This window comes from Triturus cristatus, chromosome 1_1, assembly GCF_964204655.1.
Source record: "Triturus cristatus chromosome 1_1, aTriCri1.1, whole genome shotgun sequence".
NCBI lineage: Eukaryota > Metazoa > Chordata > Amphibia > Caudata > Salamandridae > Triturus > Triturus cristatus.
The window spans coordinates 497,483,225-497,500,983 of NC_140579.1; the positions used below are offsets into that span (position 1 = coordinate 497,483,225).

The 17,759-nt window shown below is 44.3% G+C and overlaps 1 protein-coding gene across 2 annotated transcripts in view; it reads left to right on the top strand.

The window, feature by feature from the left end:
- The first annotated feature begins 4,470 nt into the window (after positions 1-4,470).
- Positions 4,471-17,759, top strand: part of LOC146870470 (proteasome activator complex subunit 1-like) — a 244,571-nt gene continuing 231,282 nt past the window's right edge. Inside the window, exon 1 of one of the 2 annotated variants that reach the window (XM_085641893.1) lies at positions 4,471-4,698. The gene's annotated coding sequence lies outside the window, so the exon portion shown is untranslated. The remainder of the gene's footprint in view (positions 4,699-17,759) is intronic. The other variant, XR_014978165.1, reaches the window with a different exon arrangement.

Sequence of the window (17,759 nt, forward strand, 5' to 3'; positions counted from 1 at the left end):
TGAGACACTTTGGGACCCCTTGAGGAACTTCAGGAAGAAGTTCAAGAAGTTTGGAGAACTTTGGAGCAACTTTGAAAAAAAGCTCCATAGAGGGACAGACTCAACCAGGCCAGCCAAGCCGCCTGCCTTCAACCACGAGCCGGCCAAGCCATCCAGGTTCGTCCCGCTAAAAGCTCCGTAGGTCCAACTTCCAGAGTTTGACCAGGAGAAGGAGAAATCCAAAGCTGGCGAACCCTCACCGAATCCGGCCCGATGAAGAGCATCGAGGGACCCCGCGAAAAAAATCTCCGTAAAAGTTTCTAAGTCCGAACGAAGAAAAGGTGACGAGGAGCAACCGCGAAAGCCAAGCCGCCTGCCTTCAACCGCGTGTCAGCCTGGATCCTGGGTTTGCTCCTCTGAAACGATCTGGAGGTCAGACTTCCATAAGTTTGACCGGGAGCTCCTCGCAAGGCAATCCGGCGAGCCCTCACCGAATCCAGACTGGCTGAGAGCTTCGTGGGACCCCGGGAAGAAAAGCTCCAGAAAAGTTTCTAAGTACGTAGGTAAAAACTTTGACCGGGACCTACCGCGAGTGGTAGCCGCTCAGGGCTCCATTGTGGTCGGCCTGATACTTTGACTTTTAGCCGGTCAATCGCGATAATGCAAAATCTTTGAAAATTCATATCTCCAGTTCCCTACATTGGATTTTTGTCGTTTTGGTGTAATTTTAAAGATAAATATATTTCCTATTTTTATAAATTGGTGTTGGATTTTTATTATGTGTTGTCTTAATTATTTACTGAATTTGTGTTTGTAAATGCTTTACATACATGTCTTTGAAGTTAAGCCTGCCTGCTCGCAGCCAAGCTACCAAGGGTTGAGCATAGGAATCATTTTCTAAGACCTATGCTGAGTCCTACCATGTGTTAATGGCCTTATTGCCAGTGGCAGACCTACATTTGCCCCTACCAATAATCCACTTACCAACAGACGGGCATATACCATTAAACTGTTGAGTGCCGAAGTATATTGTGTTTAGGAGGCTTCTTTTTTCTGAATCTACTGTTCTCCAGTTGGGCTAAAACTTTCTTACAGAAGGTTATAGCGATAACATCTACTTTTGTAAGCAAGTTATCTGAGGCAGAGAAAGCGAATGTTCATGCCTGCCGTAAAAAATTTAGCCTCTTGAGAACGATTTTGCTAAGTAAATAAACTCTCGGACATTTTAAAAGCTGCACTCCCGATAATAGTAACAGGCGACCATGTTAGAGTGACCATTCCCCTTAAACGCAATGCATGTGCCTCCACGGAGCGATGCAAGAGAAAAAATATAAAGCATTAGGAGACCGTGTGTCTTGCTGTAGCAGAGTCAGTGTTAGAACAACCAGGTCTTAAGATTTTTTTTTAAAATTCTGCTAAACTTGGGCACTGGTGAATGGTCAGATGAAGTTTGTTCCAGTGGAGCGGACCCAGATGGGAAAAAGCACGGCCTCCATATTTAGCAGTGCAAATCCGTCAGAGGCATGGAAAAGTTTGGTTGCTTGAGCGCAGTTTCCTGTTTGGAACATAGGGGATGAGCCTGTTTTGTAGGTATTTTGAGCCTGACAAAGATTTGTATGTTATGGAGAGCTGTTTTAACAGGGTTCTCTTGTGAATATGGAACCAGTGTAATGCTCTGAGTTTGTGGGCAGATGGAGTCCTGGGAGGCATATTGTTTACCATACATGCAGCAGTGTTTTGAATGACTTGCATTTGGGACAGGGGGGATTTGTTGGAGGCAAGGAACAAAGCTTTGCCATGGTTTAGACTGCGAATGACTAGTGCCTGGGTAAGTGTTTTGCGTGATTTCAATGGGAGCCATCAAAGATTTTATTGAGTAGGCGCATGGTGCCAAAACAGTTGACACGTGGAGGATATTTGGTCTTCTATTGAAAGTTGATCATCTATGAGTATGCCTAGTTTCCTTGCTGTTTTGCTGGGCAGAGGGGTGGGGTCGGTTCTGTTGATCACCATTCTTCTGTCCAGAGGTTCGGGGCTTTGACAAACAAAAGAATTTCTGTTTTGCTTCCATTGAGTTGAAGGCCGTTGCAGGACATCCAGGTGGCAATCTCCCCCATGCAGGTAGAGCATCTTTGTTTAACATTCTCTATGTGCTGCCCGAATGAGACGACCAACTGGGTGTCATTCGCGTATGAGAATGTCTCAAACCCAAAGGATTTAATCAGTTGTGCCAAGAGGGCTACGTAAATATTGGGCTCAGAGAAGAGCCCTTGGGAACTCCTTTGTTCAGGGAAAAAGTCCTGGAGTGAAAGGGACCCATGGAATCTGTTTGGACCATGATACTTCACATTTCATCCTCACCCACCATGCGGGAAAACAATCTAACAATGGATTCGAAGACCATGCGCATTACCAGCTAGAGGAAAAGTCACTATACCTAGTGACTTGAAAGACTTTCTTCAAATAAAAATAAAAAATGCACACAACCAAGCCTAACACTAGATGGCAGGATTACGCATAGCATGTGAATCTACAGCACTACATGCCACGAACAGATGCCCCATTTTCCTTATGGAAAGGACTCAACCTTAACAGTGTATATGGACAACAGAAAATAACATTCTAAAGGGCAATGCACAGCAGCATTGCATTCAGAAGGAATATGTCACGTTACAACGCGGTTGTCACTTTACAAAATATTTTAATGATATCTAAGCAGTAAAGTGGTTTATGGCTGTCGTCTTGAATACCAAAGGACATTTGATCACAGAAATTATTGAAAGGAATTACTAAAATAACAAAACTGTGAAGGAATCTTCAAACGAATTCAGCAGAGGAAAAGTAATGCCAGTGTAATTGATGAAACCATAAAGGACATGCACCTTACGTTTAGACTATGCATGAACTGAGGAAAGAAAAAGATAACCAAAACGGATGCTACTTGCAATTGAATGTAAAGTCCCTGAAATTGATATAGAAATTGCTGTGCATTGAATACAAAATTGTATAAGGTGCAACAGATGGAAAATAAACACATGGGGCAAATGGTGATGAAAATTGGCTCATCCACATTAGGTCTTTATCAGTAATTATAAAGGAGGCGAAGAGAGGCTAATGCGCTCCATATACTTTAAAATACAGTTCAAGTTAAGTCTGTCACCAAAAACAGGCCCGTTCAGCTCGGTGTTGAACATTAAAATAGAATGTGAAAAAAAATTCTTGTAAGCAAGAATATTTTAAATTTAATTCAGAATTTGATTTGCAGGTATTAACAACGTATATATGCTTATTTTGTGTTAAAAGCCATTCCCCTGAATCCCAGGCGGTTTGGATAAGGCGATGCTAGATCCCTGAGTTCCTCCTAGGGTCTACCTCCGGTGACAGGAAGTTACACTGTACCAGTGGCAGGCCCCAAAGGTAAAGGGGGTTGGAATTGAAAAAGACAAGATACTGTGGTGCTCCTCCATGGCAGCTACAGTGGGGTCTCAAAAGGCCTGTCACCCATCATGTATAAAGCCTGGTCAGAGGAGTATCTACAAATTACAAGAACAGTGATTTGACTCACAATATAGTTGTTCAACAAAATAATCAAAATGTATTTGTATGCCATTAGTTCATACCCCAAACGAAAATCTAGTAGTGATCTGTCTTTCTGGCCATGCCTGAATCACGTTGGAGTAAGGATTCTCAATGAATCGCTCGATGAATGTCAGCACAATTATCCTGTAGCGTCCCAAATGCAGCATCCACTTGTCATGAGCTGCGCCTAGGTGTCCCAGTTGTAGCTTGTGTGTCAAGCTGGCATTTACCCAACTTGTTCTCCTAGGGTGGACAGGAGGTTTTTGGGCAATAAGGGTTTATTCTTGGCAGAGCCCTGCCAGTTGTGAGAGTCGATTATGTGCTTAAAAAAATGTAAGTATTATTTAGTTTCTTAGAATCAACAGCTACTGAGCTCAGAGCACAAGAACCAATACATTTTTGCAAAATACCTGATGTTCGCTTGCTTCTTTGTTGTCTTTTTCTTTCTCTAGGGAATGGCATGCTGGAGCGGTCGCTGAGTCAAGGCAAGACTGAGGAGCTGCTGCAGCCTGAAGCAGAGAACAGAAGATGACTGGAATGGTGAGAGGAGGCTCGGCAATGGGAGCTAGGCGAGTGTGGGACAAAGAAGCCAAGCAGGAAACCAGGGTGGGAGCAGCCTTTAAATAGAAGCCGCCCGTGTGTTTCTAGAATACAACACCAGTTACTTTTTGGCAGTTACTGAGTTTTATTGGCAAGTGCACCTGCTACTGCCCCCAAAGTCATGGAAAGTTCAAAATGAGCAAAGTAATTAGTCTTGGAGTGCCCTTGCTGCTGCCCCCAGGGAAATGGAACATTCAGATTGGGAAGAGCAATTAATCTTGACAGTTTCTCCTCATGAATATGATTAATAGTGGGGCTATGGAGGTGACGGTGACGTGAGCCCACGTACGACGCAGTTGTGCTTCCTGTCCTGTCGTGGCCCCGCCCACGAAGGTAACGCTGGAGCTGCCGAGCTCCAGGCTGTTGAAAATTGCAAGCATGAATGTGATCCGTGCTCTTAAGTTTTCCCCTGCTGCCATGTTGCCGTGATTCATCTTCATCTTCGTGATTTCGACTTCAGGACTACAGGACTGCTTCAGGACTGCTCCGGGATTGCGGGACTACGGGGGATACGGTTATATGCGAACATGGAGTGTTGAGGTACACGGGGCTCCAGACTTCGCCCTGCTTATATTTGCTTATGCCTACCCGCCCGCCTGCTCATTTTCTCACCCGCCTACATCCACCATTCAGCTGACACTCAGCTTTACCTACTATACCTGCTGCGCCTATGCCCCTGCATGCATGCCTTAAGAGTCATTAGGGCTGCTTGTTGAGTCGTGGAGTTTCTACGTGTCATTTCTTCTTGCCATTTGCCGCTTGCCACCTATCCATTTGTTCACCACTCGTCTGCTCCTTGCTGTTTTGGGCCATTTCAGTCCAGCAAGCGGCGCATTAGGGGGAAAAAAAAAACGGAGAGGCGGTGAGAGGCAAGGTATACGGGAACCTCCTAGGCTGCATTGTTTCATTTCCTACCCTGCCCCGCCCTCTACGCCCTACGGTGTTAAACGGCGGTGTTTTCGCTTAACTGCATTACATCGGATAATCTCAACATAGAGATGGCGGCAAGAGCAAAGGGCAAGCAGGCCAAACTGGAGTTGCTGAAGTCGACAATTAAAACCCCGCCAGCGGCTAATGGAGGGAGGAGAAATAAAAGGAAAACTGAACAAAGATACGCTCTGAAACAAAAGACTGCTGAGATACAGGCAGGTAAAAACAAATATGATGCTTTGAGAGACCAAGGCGATGAAGATGATGAAGACAACGAAGATGACCAACAGATGATCGAGGGGGACATAGATGCAGATAATCTGTCTCTGTCTGAACATTCAACAGAATTAAGCCTATTAGTTGCCGCCGAAAAAGGTGAGAAAGGTGAGAAGGGCGCGAGAGGCGAGGTGGAGGGGAAGAACAAAGGAACAAAGCCAGGTCGGGTGGATAATGTCCTCAATAACTTACCCCCAGTTAAGGAGATTGGGAGTCAGTCAACCCCTAAGCAATATCCTCTTTTCTCCAAACCCCTTCTTCAACAGGGGCAACTTTCGAGCACTCCTGTACAAGGGGGGGCGAATCAAGAGGGGGGTAATGGCAAGTCGGAGCGAGGTGTTTTTAATACCAGAGGGTTTTAACCAGCCATAACCTCATAACATCTGAGATGGTAGGGGCAGTGCAGGGAGCGGCGCCAGGCCATGAAGGTCTTGAAGACTTTGAAGAAGGCTTTGAAGAAGCAATCCCTACAGTACCAACTTCAGAAAATAGGAATTCTTCCCACACTGCACTGCCCCCGATCCTCTCCCACCCTCCGGCTCAGCTGTTTATAAGTTCTAGCCACATGCGCATTACAAAACCTCCAAGTCAAGAGTTAAGCCCACAGGCATCTCAGGTCTCCCAAGAGGATGGGCTGTTTTCCCTCCCGAATGCCACAAAAGCGAACTCTGTTGAAATTTTGCTCAGAACGATCCTTCAGGAATTAAGAGATTTCAAATACTCCCAGGCTCAGGAAATCTCTCAGCTGCACAGCAGGCTTACAAAAATGGAAGAAAGTTTTGGGAATTTCCCCTTAAGAGTCACCGAAGCCGAAACGCGGATTTCATCCTTAGAGGACTCCCTATCGGCAATACAGAAAGATCTCCTGGCAGCCAATAGAGAGAAAACCCAGCTAGCGGAAAAAATGCAGGACCTTGAAAACTATAATAGGAGGTCTAACTTACGCTTGGTAGGCATACAAGGATGTAGTTAAGTGGTCAGAGTCCCTTCTGAAGAAAGCCATACCTGAGCTCCAAGGAGATTTAACAATCACAAGAGCACACAGAGTCCCGGCGTATAGACAAAATAATCTGAAATATCTGCGTACAATTTTGCTTAATGTCTCTGATTTTAGGGTAAAGGAGAAAATTTGAAATACTGCATATTCTAAGAAATCATTCAACGCCGACGGTGCGAATAATTTTCGGATTTTTTCAGATATGTCAGCAGCATCTGCTCACAGACGCAGGGACTTTGTTAAACTGATTGACTCTTTTAAAAGCAAGGGAGCCCAAGCTATGATTGTGCAGCAATCAAAACTTAAAGTACTGACCAAAGGGAAGTTTTTTATTTTTACGAACTTATACGAAGCTCAGACATTCCTTGAAGGTTTAGGTGCATAGCTCACTGCTAATCGTTTTTCTATTTAAATGGTGAGCCCCCGACGGGGACAGGAAGCACACAAGGATGCAATGACATGGCATCCAAAAAGAAGAAACATCAGAGAAGGACGGAAGTGGGACACGGGGGGGGGGGGTACCGTCCGCTCGAGGGGGGAGGTGGAGGGGATGTGAAGGGTGGTGTTGCAGGGGGGGGGGAAATAGAGAGTTCATATATTGAAGAATCATTTGTTCTAATATTAAGTTCAACACAGTTATGGTACGGATGAGGTCTTTTGCTTTAACATCTAGACTGATACGTTTCGTTATGGTCTGCCCATTTGCACAAAGAGAGGGTTTGGCGTTATTATACAATCGCACTCTTGACTTGCCTATTTGCATAAAGAGAGGTTTTTGCTGCTATTATATAACTGCACTGTTTATTTGCTTATTTGCACAGAGAAAGGGTTTTTGCTGCTCATTTGCAAATTGTTGCACAACCGTATTATCCATTTGCCTTTTTGCACAAAGAGAGGTCTTGCTATTTTCATATAACTGCACTGTTTATTCGCCTATTTGCACAAAGAAAGGTTTTTGCTGGTATCGTACAACTTTACTGTTCATTTGTCTATTTGCTCAGAGAGATGTCCCTGCTCCCTATTGGCGTATTTGCACAAAGCAAGGTTCCGCTGTTAGTATACAACTGCAGTCCTTATCTGCCTATTTGCACAAAGAGTTTATTTGCGGTAGGGTTTTTGTATGATTATTTATCTATATATGTTGCTTAATGCTCATTTACACAGGCTGAGGTTTAAAATTCCTTTAGCCATATTTATCTGTTACGGCTGCCTTTTCGCATGTTTCATCATTCTCCTCTCAAAGAATTAATAATATCTTGAAGTTTATCTCTTTTAATACAAATGGTCTTAACAATGTTCGTAAAAAAAACGCTATTGAATGCTGGTTAATTTTTTTTAACCCAGACATTATCTATTTACAAGAGACCCATTATAGAGATCAGGATGACTCCGATAAAATTTTGAAGAACTGGGCCGCCCACAAGATATCTTCCTCAGCTGGGCTGGCACAGAGAGGAGTATGTATATTAATAGGAAAACATGTAGGTTTTACTTTGGCTGGTACAGCCACAGACCATAGAGGTAGATGGGCAATTGCACACGGTAAGTTAAATAATATAGACATAATTCTCGCTACAATGTATGCACAAATTTTAGATGACTCTTTGCCTATTTTACAGTTAAAGAATGCCATAACAGGGCTCCCTGGGTTAATATTCTGGGGGGGAGACTTTAACTTTCTTCAGAATCCCTCACTGGACTCCTCCAAAAAAGATCGTCGTCAAAATAAACCCCAAACTGCTTTGGCTATTCAAACTTGTAAATTAGACCTTGATATCATGGATCATTGGCGATTTTCTAATCCTCTTAAACGAGAATACTCATGCCACTCAGCAAAGTATAACTCTGCATCTAGATTGGATTTTTTTTTAACCTCTCATGATTTAGAGTTATATAATTATGCTCATCTGTCTAATCTTTCTCCGATCATGCGGCAGTCTACATGGAGGTAAAGCTGGGATCACAAGATATATGCCCTGCTAGAAGATGGTTTTTTAATAAACTTAACCTCCTTGATCCTCAATGGTGTGCAGATATTGAAGAATTTATTGAGCAGTTTTTTGCACAGAATAGAGGCACTGCCCCAATACATACGATTTGGGACGCATTTAAGGCTACTCTGCGTGGGTTTATAACATCTAAAGAAATACCAAAGCAGAAGGCAAGAAAGGAGGAGAAAAGAAAACTTCAAACTGATCTCACGGAGGCAACCCAAGAACACTATAGGGTTAGATCGATGCACTCTGGGCAAAAACTTTACGAGGCTAAGAGCAGGATGAGGGACTTTTATTATGACCTAGGTGAAACTAATAGTAATCTCTATGCCCAGAGGATCTATGAGGAGAGCGATTACACCGGGAAGCTTTTGGCCTGGCAAGCCAAAGAAAAGCAGGCTCGCAATAGAATAGATCAATTAATCAACCCCATTACTAAATTGTATGCTAAGACCACAGCCTCTATTGGCGAGTTGTTCTTAAAACACTATGAGGGAGTCTATCAAGCGACCGAAGGGGCATCATCTGATTCTATTGGGGAGTTCTTAGAGCAACTGCCAATTCCAAAATTGGATGATGGGGGCAAGAAATACCTCACAGAGGATTTCTCAGTGTTAGACTTAGTTGAGGTGATTAGTTCCCTGCCCAACGGTAAGGCTAACGGTGATGATGGTCTTCCTATTGAATTTTTTAAAAAATTTGGGGGAACTTTACATAAAGAATTTTTACTTTTACTGAATGACCTACTCCGAGGAGGATCCCCGCCAGATTCTTTCCATTCAGCTGTGGTGGTTAGCATTTAAAAAAAAAAGGAAAGGACAAGGAGAATATAAATTCATATAGACCCATAAGTCTCTTAAACACAGATTATAAAATTTTTACAAAACTTTTAGCAAACCGATTGAATAAAATAGTGGGATGTCTGGTAGCTAACGATCAGTGTGGTTTTATTGCAGGCAGGCATCTCCATTCAAACACAAGGTTTGTATTGGAGGCATTAGATTTTTTTAAATCCAATAAAGTGAAGGCTCAAATCTGGCTTTTAGACGCGGAGAAGGCCTTCCATCTAGTGTCATGGGACTGCCTTTTTGCTATTTTGCACAGTTTTAATTTCCCGGAGGTTTTTATCACTATTTTAAAACATCTATATATGAATGCTAGGGCACAGATTATCATCAACACTTCTAATATCGAGGGAGGAGCCAAGATGGCGGACGGATAGGACGTCTGAGCTCCCGGCTCCGCAGCCCGTCTGCTGTTTACATGACATCCTGATCTTTAATCCTGCCTACGGCGCGAGTAAATGTAACCACGAATGCGCTGATACTTTCCGCATTCCTCCGATGTCCCCGCCGGCTTTTTTGGTCGAGGATTCATAGAGTTTGCCGACTTTGGACTTTGCCCACGCATTCTGGCCCGACCACCGCCACCGGACACCGCTCACACGTACGGTGAGACGACCTGGGGCTGGACCGGCGCCTGGGGAAATGTGACCGGGCGTGGAGTGGGCGGCCTGGCGGAGCCTTCTTCGCTACGGAGAGAATTCCGGTACGATTGGGTCCGGGCTGGCGAATCTTCCATTGTCCTCCTACCAGCGGCCAGAGCGGTATCCGCTTGAGATCGCCCACCACCCGCATCGCAACACAGCCGAGGGCTCTCCCATTGTGTGAGCCCTGTATAGCGAGCAGCAACTCCTCTTGCCTTAACTACTGTTCCCCCGTCCTATGGCGTCGCCCTCACCCCTCCAAGGTGGGCTAACGGCATACATGGTACCGGTGCCGGTCTACCTCGCCGGAAAGGCGGAAGCCGCCATATCCCTGACGCAAGCTTCCCTGCCTACCGTCGAGTTGGAGGGTGTCCCGGTGGCGCCTTTACATACTGTCGGCATGCTGAAGCAGGGAGCAGACCTGACCTATGGTGATATCCTTCTAGCCCTGGGGGACTTGCGGGCGACATGGTGCCAACGCACTCGAGAACTGGAGCGGAAGATCGATGCCACTATGCCATCCAGGGAACTACTGCGGTTGTCTGACCCCCCCATGCCTCTTATTCCCTTCGAGGCGGATACAAATTGGCGACAGGGGGATACTGTGGAACGTCCTCTCCCTGGTTACAGTGTCGAGGGTTCTCTTAAGGACAAAGTTGCAGATACAAAGCTCCCTTCCACTTTACAAGCTGAGACTCTGCCTCTGCAAGTGTTGCCATGTCTGCCTCAACATCGCCGGAGTGTGTGCTGTTCTGTGGGGAAAACTGTGTTTGTCACTATCGATGTGGTGATGGTCTACGACTGGGAACTCTCGCTTCTCTTCCCTCTGCGTCTTCTTTGCCGGGAGCGGCCATCTTGCTCCTTTGTTCTGCCTGAGGTACACTCCCAGCGGCGGCCATGTTTGGTGAGGTCTCCGCGTTCAGGCCAGGGTTGATGTTGCCTCCCTTGATGATCCTGCCTGACCGCCTGGCATGACCCGGACTAGAACATTTGTTTATGTATCGGTTGATCCGCATGTTTGTAATTCGCTACTGTTTATTGCGGGGGTGGATCTGTGGGGCCACTTAGGATCGGGCCGGGGCTGGGCGATTCCCTTTAGTTTGCTGTACGTATTGGCGGGCGGGGACTAGGATGAGACTGCCAAGTGTCTGCTTTACTCGCACATTTGTAATGGAGTTTCCCCACCTGCCGCTTTGCTTGCCACTTCAGTTGTGCTGCTGATATTCAGGGTGGGGGATGCGTAAGGGGCTGTGGTGACCGGGAGTATATAAAATTTCCTCCTCCTGTCTTCTCTGGGAGTCGGAGACTGGGAGGTTATTTCCCACTCTCCAGACTCTCTTTCCTACTTGGGGTTCATTTGGGGCGACAGGCATGCCTAATGGGGGGGGGTGGGCCGTGGCCTTCCGCTGGTATGCAGGGTGGGGGGATGGGATGTGTTCTATGTCTTCTTCGTCTCTATGGCCCTCTTTCTCTTTCTTTCTCTCTTCCTCTTTGGTTTCTTTCTCTTTTACGTTTCTTTGTTTCTTCGGGGTTGGGGTTCAGTGTTAGCAGGGAGCTTATTGTGTTCCATCATTCTGTGGTATAGTGTTTGCTTTTAGTTCCTGGATGGTGGCCACCTGTTTCCTTATTAATGCCTTCCTATATGACGCCTCCTTCTGGGTGCTCCGTGAATGGTGCTGTCTCTCCTGGTCAGTGATTAGCTTCGAACCTTTTCGAAGTTCACTACATCGTACTCGACGAAACCATAAAATCAAAACCTTTTCTTATCCTGACATGATTGTTTTATGTTCTCCGATGTCATAGCGGCCGGCCCCGAGGGGTTGTAGGCAGACGCTGTGTATTGTGCAACTACCGAAATAAAGGTTTTTAAAAAAAAAAAAAAAAAAAAAAAAACACTTCTAATATCGGGACATGTCTGGTCCCTAGAGGCACGCGACAAGGATGTCCCCTGTCGCCAATCCTATTCGCGTTATTTATCGAACCTTTGGCGATTGCGATTAGGAATATACGGACCGAAACAGCCCCAGTAGCTGGCATGACTAATATAAAATTATACGCCGATGATATTGCCCTCTTTTTAGACTCTAAACCCTCTAGTCAATTGAAAATTTTAAAAATATTCTCGGTTTTCCAAAAACTAGGGGGTTATAAAATTAATGTTAACAAGACGGAAATTATTCTAGTAAACTGCACTGTTGACACTTCACCACCAGAATTTAGGCAAATATATAATCCATCCCCAAAGAGGTATTTGGGAATATTCATATCGGATAATCTGGAAGATCTGTTTTCATTAAACTTCTCACCTTTGCTAAAAAAGGTTGGGTCTCTTTTAGATCGTTGGAATTTATTACCCCTGTCTTTAATGGGGCGAGCAGCATTAATACGAATGTCGGTTCTACCTCTTTTTAATCTTTTATTTGATGCTGTACCTTGTGTAATCCAGGTCTCTTTTTTTTAAAAAGTGGACGCCCTGATTTCCTCTTTTCTCTGGGCTAAAAAATCTCCTAGGCTCGCACGCAACATTTTATACCTTCCTTCTTCACAAGGAGGCCTGTCCCTTCCAAATATTAAAGAATATTACTTTGCATCTTTTGCACATCACAGTTTTAGGTTTTTTTCTTCAGACACCAACGAGGCAGACAATGAAGAAGATGCTGTCAGAAGTAAAAATATATGATCCGATTAGAACCACGAAAGATCCAAAGAAAGTTCGTTACAAGTCCCTCCAGTGGATTTTCAAACAGAAAATTCAGTTTTTGAAATTTTACTTTATTCCTAGAATAAGTAATACAACGGATTTGAACAACTTTAACTTGGGAGAAGAGGGAGGTATAGATAGTAAAACAATAAATCTCTGGAAAGAAAATGGCTTTGTAAAGATTGAAGACTTCCTTACCGGAAGTAGGTGGAAGTCATGGGATGAAATTTCTAGACAGGTACATCTCTCTCATTCCACCTTGAATTGGTCTTTCTGTATGCTCATTCTAAGGCTTAGAGAGTTGGATATAGGAAATCTATACCACAAAGAAATTATCTCGACAGCTTTGAATAATAAAATTCAAAAAAAGATGAGTATTTGGATTAAATTATTAAAAGAAGACAAAGGGCAGGAATCCTCCAGTAAGATCATCGAGAGGTGGAAGAAGAGGGAAAATATTGAAATCAACCAGTATGTATGGGATAAGATAAATAAATTTAATAAAACAATTTTTCGCGGTGCCAATTTTAGACGCATGCAATTTTATAATAAATGGTTGATTTATAGAACTCCCTCTTATCTCCACAGTATCTTCCCCCTAGTTGCCGATAAATGTTTCCATTGTGAGGAGAAAGGGAACTGGAAACATATTGTCTGGGAATGTCTAAAAATCCAGCCATTCTGGAAGGAAATTGAAAAATACCTCTCCCTGGAGCTTAAAGCCAGTATAATGTTTGATGACTTAGTTCCTGTACTAGGCTGCTCTAAGAGCCACACTCCATACGACGAGTCCCTTTTCATAGCCTCTTTAATAGCCAGATCCCTTATTTTGCAGTCCTGGAAAACCGATCGAGTACCAACCTTTCAGGCTTGGAAGGCAAAATTACTACGAATCCAGGGCAGGGAAAGGAAATATGCACTGAGATCAGGGGCACTTAAGAAATATGAGAAGTTCTGGAGTGTGTTTGAAACCTAGTCTTTTTTTTCGTATCTTCTCACAGCATTCAATTTTTAACTATATCATATTAACTAACAGTCTGCTAGATTGTTTTCTCTTATGCACTTTGCACTTTACAATTAAGATCTGAATCATTGAAACTCGATTATGTTTTCTATTTTTTCACTTTATAATCGAGTTCCGAATTGATGAAATTTGAAAATGTTTTTGTACCAACGTGCTCCGTACCGTATTAATTCTATTATAAATGTGTTCTGTATCAATTGATTTTGTCTTTATGAACTCTCAATAAAAAGATATTTAAAAAAAATTAATATGATTAATAGGCGCACCTGTCACTGTTACCAAGATTCTGGCATGCTTTTTAAGGAGCATACAATTGAGTTTAGTCAACTGTCTGTTAAGGCCAATAGTTCTCACCATGGGGAAGGAAGAGGAAACAAGTAAAAATGCAAAATGTCCAGCTAAAAAATAGAGGGTCGTGCAGTGGGACCATGACATTTTGGGGTGAAATCAAAAGTCAGGCAATAGCAGTGAATACACTGCCACACATCTTATTTATTTAAAAAAGGCCCACAAATTACTGCATGTGTTCTAGTATCTCTTCTAGAGCCATAAGGGACTTTTTGTGTATGTCCATAAAGTACTTTCTTATAATTCTTAGAAGAAATTTGGTCTGAAAAAAGATAATGAGGCAGAGCTTGTTAATCAGTGGAACATGGCATGCTTTTTAAAACAGGTAAGTGACCAAATCCTATTAAAGGTAAAACAGAAGGACAGGTGCCCTCTTTATGAATGCTGCTAATGTAGATTTTCCTAGTTGTTATAATGGAAAGTCTTAATTTTATTAAAGACACGGAGGCGAGTATTATGCTTTCTTATCTTGCATTTATTAGACAGCAGCCAAGATAAGTAACAAAAACTACAGTTCCCAGGGGCCCAGGTGAACAAAACTGGCCAATGGGGACCTAGAAAAAAACAAAACCTAAGGACCAATCACCAGATAACTGCCAATAAATCGTCACAACTGACTGCGTAGCTTCCTCTTTTCGCTGATGAGCAGATCAGATAAAGTCAGAAAACAGTGGAACAATTGTCAAAACTATGGAGAACGCCAAAGTCCATGAACAAGCTTCTAGAACCAAATTTGACCAGGAGAGACTAACAGCAGACGTCGCCGACGTTGACTCCGAACAGGAAGGAGAGATGTTCCGGCAAGGGGAAAACCACATCTGTTGCTCGACTGGACCATCACGTCGATGCAGGAGGCAAGGCCGGATTTGCTGAAGGGAGGGAGAACACACACATGTTAGTAGTGTAGCGGCGGGATAATACTCGCCTCCGTGTCTTTAATAAATTTAAGACTTTCCGTCATAACAACTAGGAAAATCTACATTTTATGTCAAGACCGGAGGCTCCTATTATGCTTGTTCAAAGCATATTAATCGCCAAAGAAGCCACAGAGTCAATAGGTTTACAATAAAACATTCGAAAAACATTGTCATTAGTCCAGTCAGCTGATCTCAGAATGTCCTCAAGGCGGGAGCCTGCCCAAAAGGCCTTAGAGGCCATGGCTCCCCTGGTTGAGTGAGCTCCAAAAACAGAGACATCAATGCCTGCAAGGGACATAACCCAACGAACCCAACGGGCAAGAGTAGCAGAGGAGACAGGGAGGTGAGGTTTACGGAAAGAAAGGAGAAGTTGGGAATGGGAGGGCGTTCTGAGATTAGTAGTTCTTTGTTCATATATCTTTAAACATTGGCCTATACAAAGTTTTGGATGCGACGGAAAATAAGGGTAAAACACAGAATTCAAGTTTGTTTTGGTTCGTCTATGAATCTGGAACACAGCACCTGTAGGAGAAAATTGACGACCTGAAATGTCCAGAGCTTTGACATCAGAAATGTATTTAATGGAAACAAGGTACAACAGCATGGTAAGTTTGGCAGACAACATTTTTAGAGAAAGAGAAGCATTATCTGGCCAGTCAGAGAACAACTTGAGGACTACAGAAAGCCAGGAACCGAAGCCGAGTAGGTGTGCAGGTGGGGAAGGACTCTTGACGAAGGTTTGACTATAGAGCTACCCCTAGATGCATTACGGTTCCTCGAGACACAGAAACCCTTCAAGACTTTGATGGAGGATGACACATGATTGATAAATGATCAATCACTAACACAAGGAGAAGCTACTCTGCCCTTGCACTACGCACAGGATAGGGAACCCCCATTTTCCTGTCCCCTAGGGAGGACTACTTTGCCCTGAAGAAAGTCCTGGACCTTTACGGCCATCAATGGACTGAAACATGTTGGCACTAGGGTCTTAGGACCATAAGACTTCCAATAAGACCCAATATTCTTTTTTATTAACCCAGACAGACCCAAAAATAAAGGGATACCGGGGATCTGTCTGAGGTGTTTTAATCTTTTAGCCCCCCAGGTCATACACTTCTTCTAAGAGCTCCCAATACTGTGGTTGAGCCCACCCCGACTTATAGGCGTCGGGGTGACCCGATGATGAAGCATGACACCACTAGGGTGTGTGAGGGTAACTAAACAAAAAGGAAGCTTTTCCTTGCTACCTTTTGGTGAAGAAAGAAAGATTACCCCACATAAATTCTTCACATTTTTCCCATATTGACCACTGTTGGTCTGTTAGAGTAATTTAAAGTGGCTAACTGATTATAATAAGGAGGAGTTACTCTAACTCTGAATCCTCTCTACCCTTCAGGCATTGAAAAAAGTTTTTCATTAGTCCTTATTGTGAATATATGACTACAGAAACATCCCATAAACTGGAATACTTAGCCAACGGAGGTTTGGAACAACGAACTCCTTTCAGCAGACGGCAGATTAAGGGGTGAGAGCCTACTGGCTTACCGTCGAGAGGAGAATGGTTGAGGGAAATGGCCGACCTGTACAAGTTAACAGTTCTGTAGGACTTGCCAGCACTGGCTTCGGAGGCCAGAAAATTGACAACAAAATTCAAAGGGGCTGAAAGGGGATCGAAATGCCTTTCCAGACACCAGCTTGCCCAAAGAGACCAAGCGGATTTGTACGCTTTTGAGGTCCCAGGGGCACAGGCTTTGCTGATGAAGAGAGAAGCTTCTTGCGAAAGGCGGACGTCAGAAGGGGGAGGCCGGACACCTTCCAGGCAGACAAGACCAGGGACTTGTTGAGAATGAGGCTGTGTGGAAGACCCAGGGGATTCAGGAGCAAGTCCTCGCGCACCGGGAGAAGAACTGGAAAATCTTCCGCCATTTCTAACAGGGATGGGAACCAAATCTGAGATTGCCAAAACTGGACCACTAAGACTAAGGAAGTCGATTGGCGACGCACCTGAGAAAGAACCCTGTTGATCATCGGAAAAGGAGGGAAAGCATAATTGAGGTGAAGAGACCAGTTTTGAAGGAAAGCATCTGTCGCTAAGGCGGAAGGATCTGGTCGCCAACTGAAGAAGTGGGGCAACTGAGAGTTGAGATGGGAGGCGAAGAGGTCTATATAGAAAGGACCCCATTTGTGAGAGAGGGATAGGAAGACGGATGGCAAAAGCTTCCAATCGCTGGAATCTCGAAGATGTCGAGTGTGCCAGTCTGCCACCGAATTGAGATCTCCCGGCAGATACTCCGCCGTCACAGAAAGCTGGTTTGTCAGACAGTACTCCCATAGGCTTTTTGCCAATTCTCCCAGAGGTTTGGATTTGGTACCGCCGAAGTGGTTGATGTAGCGGACCGCAGAAACATTGTCCATGCGAAGAAGGATGTAACACCGAACTCTGTTCTTTGAAAGGCTTTGGATCGCAAAGGAACCTGCAAGCATCTCTAAACAATTGATGTGCAATTTTGACTCCTCGCGAGACCATGTACCGCCAGTCGAGATTTGACCACAACGGGCGCCCCAACCCGACAGGCTTGCATCTGATTCTAATACAAGATCTGGGGCCGTAGCGAAGATAGTGCGCCCGTTCCACGCATCTAAATGGTCGATCCACCATTGAAGATTCTTGGTGCAGGACAATAAGGTCGGCGTAAGCCAAGCCCTGACGTAGGTGTCTGATTTTTAGACGTTGGAGGGCGCGATAGTGAAGCGGGCCTGGAAAGATGGCCTGAATGGACGCAGAAAGTAGACCGACTATTCTCGCAAGCGATCTCAGAGAGATGAGGGAGGACCGAAGGACGGAAGAAATCTCCGCCTTGATCGTTGAGACTTTTGATTGCGGGAGAAGGAGAGAGGCAGCGGCTGAGTCCACTAGAAAACGCA